The following is a 4,241-nucleotide window of genomic DNA, read 5'->3' as shown; positions in this document are numbered from 1 at the left end:
TTTGTTTTTATTTCAGATTGCCAGCATCTGCAGTATTTTGCTTTTATTGTGTCAGAAAGTCTTTCCTTGATTCAGGACTCTTACCTCTTGCTGCTAAAGATTGAACTTTATCTCATTTCACTCACAGCTCAGGGTCAGTGTGGCACAGTGGGACTTCTGGCTGTCTCCCACTTCACAATCCATCAGTACTGAGAAAACAATGGGGAATATTACTCACATGTTGTGTTCTGTAACTTTTTACAAACACTTTAATGTATATATTGTCTTCCAAAGCAGTGACAGAATGGTGGCTTTAGTGTGTTGTTGAAATAGCTTTGTTGAGTTCGTGCTGTACTAACAGTTAAACAGTTCTTGGTTCAATCCCAGGTTTTGGCACTTTCAACCTCTCCTGTGTCTTTTTCTTTGGCTCCAATTGTCAAGCTGCATGATTTACTCTGAAATTAGCACCAGAGAACCAAGGCACCAGCGAGCATGAGGAGCTGAAATTAGCACAGATCAAATCCACTCAATATTTGCTTTTACTCTATGCCTCTATTAATAAAGCCAAGTGTCCTGTTTGCTCTTAGCAACCTTTTCAAACCTTGATCAAAAAAGATTGGTGTACATTGTCTCATTCTTCCTCCCAAACTGTATCACTTCACAATTCTCTGTGTAAAATTTTATCTGTTGTGTGAAAGCCCATTTTACCAGTGTGTTTAAGTTCCTCTGAAGTGTGTTACTGTCACTGGCATAGGACGAAATTCACGAGCATTCTTTGATGCTATCTCCGTGGAAAGAGCAATCTTACACACTAGCTCAAATTGGGATTTTGTGTGTTTAGTATCTTTCCTCATCCACCAATATAAGCACAAATCTGTCTCATAATGTACGGTCTAAGAATGTGCCAATGTTGCAATGTGGTGATAAATTCTTCAGTGTCACAATGTACTCACCAACTGTTTCACTACTTTTCTGATTTCTGGATCCAAGTTTGTAGCTTTCCGCGATCTCTAGTGGCTTAGGGTTGAGCCTCACTTCAACGAAGAAACGGAAAATTATGATTTAAAGATTACACTGTCAATCATTCACATCTCTGTCTTCTCCTGAACTTCGAGTTCAAATTTGTTAGTGACGTTGAGTCACACGTTAAGACAGCACAGTCTTTGTCTTTGTGAAGGAAGTGATTTGGGAATGGCTGTTTGAAACTGTCCCTTCTTGCACAGAAATTCAGTGCAAATACTTGATCACTCACAATTTCCTTGAGAGAAATTTGTTCACAATCGCATTCGACACGGAAACTGCGTCAGCATTAATCTCACTGAAGCAGAATATGACCGTGTTGTTTGTTTCAGAATGTTGGTGCTGTTATTTGTCGCTTTTAACCGAGACTGGGACACAGGGAAAGGTTCATCCGAGTTTGGAATATATTATCATTCAGGAGGAAGAAAAATCAACAGGAACCAAATAAGAAAACCCAGTCTCCAGATTTGAGAATCTGGAGATCCGCTTTGGGAAAGTGAATCAGAGCAGAATGAAGGGTGAACAGTCCAACTGCCCAGAAGAGATGAAGACACAGCTCAGTCAACACGTTCCCCTGGTTTATGATGCTGGAACATTCCTCACACAGAAATGATTCAACCCAATGACAAACATTCTTACAGCTGATAATTTATGCTACTGATTTAAGGACTGTCTCATGTGGTTACCGAGTGACGACGAGAAGATATTAAACTTTGTTCTATTCAATCTAGCTGTGATGAAGTTTGAATTTTTCTACCTTTTATAAACAGTATTTGAAGGGTCTCGGTAACAATGTTCAGTGTTGATGAGAGTGGGGTCTGGGTGAGAAGCTGCTGAGTGTGACAGGGTCAGGACTGGATGCAGGAAGTTCTCTGACAGTCTCCCTCTATCTCTCTAATGGGTTTGAGTTGATTTACGACTGGTAGCTTTTATTTTCCTTTTCTTATTTAGAGATACAGCACTGAAACAGGCCCTTCGGCCCACCGAGTCTGTGCCAACCAGCAACCACCCATTTATACTAATCCTACATTAATCCCATATTCTCTACCAGATCCCCACCATTCTCCTACCACGTACCTACACTAGGGACAATTTACAATGGCCAATTTACCTATCAACCTGCAACCTCTCCCACTGTCAGAGTGATGATGTAACAGTCACATGAGATGAAGTTTGGGAGAAGAGAGAGCAGCACCAAGGATGCTAGCTTAGCAGGCTTGATGAGTGTGTTTCGAGTATTGTGTAAATTAGAAAAGATTTCTTAGTTCTTTCAGCAGGAACTGTGTCCAGAAAATATCGAGAAACTCACAATTTTATTATTCAGGAGTCGGAACACAGATATTAATTCCAAGTGACAGTTCTGGGACCAATTAACAAAAAAAGTAGAGAATAATATTGCTCACTGATTGAAATCCCCCAGTGAGGAGACAGTTAAACAGGTGATCTGTTGGGGCATCCTTCGATCCAAGGTTTCAGCAACATTTAATCTCCCTTTTTGGTGAAATTCTCTGTTATTTGCAACTTTTTTTATCAGCTTTGATGGGCGAGTGAAAAAACTGAAAAAATTGAACAGTTCCATCCTTTCTTTTCTTCCTTCTTCTCTTCTTTCCATCAGTTTCTCTTTTCTGTCCCAGATCAATACAATGATGAGAATCCCAATTTAATCTGCTGTTTCTGGTGTTTTATCCATTCCAATCAAAATTTCAACATTCCAATCAAATCTATTTGTTATTCCACAGTGTCTCTCCATGTGTTTTATTCTGTTGTATTCTCTCACAGTCTGTTTGATGATCAATGTTACATCTCACTCTCTGTTCTGGTGAAGATCAGAAGCAGTGATATCTGTTTACACCACCCGACAAGTCGGCCTGAGGCTGTGCCTCACTGATCATGTGGAGTTAAAGCAATTCTTCCAGTCAGTTAGTTCAGTTGTCATTTCATGAGAAATTCGGTCATCATGACTTCGTCAGTGACCTAATGGTTCAGGTGTCTGAGTGATGTTAATCATGATGTGATGAAATGATTATATGTTCCAGTCTTTCCGTGGTGGGTTTTCACACTGAGTAGAAACGTGTTTGCCATGGTCTGGAAATGTTTCACACCACTCCATTCCCAACTTCATTTACTGACAGAAGATATATTTCCATCATTACACAGCTGGCTGCACAGCCAGAAGCTGTGCTGAAGGTGACAGCTATGCCTATGCAATTGACAAGGTGGCTGAGAGGTTAAGGCGATGGACTGCTAATCTATTGTGCTCTGCACACGTGGGTTGGAATCCCATCCTTGTTGCTAGTTTATGAACTGTTCAGTGTATTGTTTATGTGTAAAGTCAGCCTCGAAACCTGTTCTTGTCAATGTCCAGACAGTGATTCCAGAATTTGTTATACTTTATTAAAATTGAGACAGACAATTGGAATTCTTCACCCAAACTGCACTGGAATGAAGATCAAATAGGGATCACGAAACGGAGCAGGATTTTTCCTCCCCTCCTTCCTTCCATCTTTACTTTCTCTGGATTTGCACCAAGTGAAAGACAAATGGGAAAAGCAAATGGCGAGGGAGCAGATGCCGAAAATTATCCTTTGGCAAGAAATTTATTTTCAAATCTTCTTGATAGATTAAGTGAGTGAGCAATGCTTTGGCAGATGGAGTTTAAAATGAGGGGTCATCTAGTACCGACGATAGATCAGAGTGTTTTTTTGTCAGAGGTGAGATGTTAGAAACGGCGGAGGAGCAGAGACCCGAATACTGAATTAATAAAAGCTAGTGGACTGGTAGAAAATAATGTGAAAAGTGAACAGAATCTGAAGATTGGAACTCATGTTGCAGTGATATAAAGCTTTGTGCTCCTGAAGTAAATGTCCAAGCCCAGATTGTGGGGAATCTGTGGAGAGTGATTTGGTCTTTATTCATTCTTGGGTGTGAGTATCGCTGATAAGGCTAGCATTTATTACCCATTCCTATTGCCGTTGAGAAGGTGGTGGAGAGCTGCCTTCTTGAACTGATGCAGTCCATATGGTGCAGGAACACCCACAGTGCTATTGGGGAGGGAGTTCCAGGATTGTGACCCAACAACAGTGAAGAAATGGCTATATTGTTCCAAGTCAGGATGGTGAGTGACTTGGAGGGGAACCTGCAGGTAGTGAGTTCCCATGCATCTGCTGCCCTTGTCCTTCGAGGTGGTAGTGGTCACGAGTTTGGAAGGTGCTGTTGAAGGATACTTGGCGAGTTGCTGCAGT

The 4,241-nt window shown here is 41.1% G+C and overlaps 1 non-coding gene across 1 annotated transcript; it reads left to right on the top strand.

Moving 5' to 3' along the window:
- Positions 1-3,209: 3,209 nt before the first annotated feature.
- trnas-gcu (transfer RNA serine (anticodon GCU)) lies at positions 3,210-3,291 on the top strand. The gene has a single exon. It is a non-coding gene; the product is annotated as a tRNA-Ser (tRNA).
- The last annotated feature ends 950 nt before the right edge of the window (positions 3,292-4,241 follow it).

The sequence above is a fragment of the Heterodontus francisci genome, chromosome 35 (assembly GCF_036365525.1).
Source record: "Heterodontus francisci isolate sHetFra1 chromosome 35, sHetFra1.hap1, whole genome shotgun sequence".
Classification (NCBI taxonomy): domain Eukaryota; kingdom Metazoa; phylum Chordata; class Chondrichthyes; order Heterodontiformes; family Heterodontidae; genus Heterodontus; species Heterodontus francisci.
This window is presented reverse-complemented; position numbering and strand designations above follow the sequence as displayed.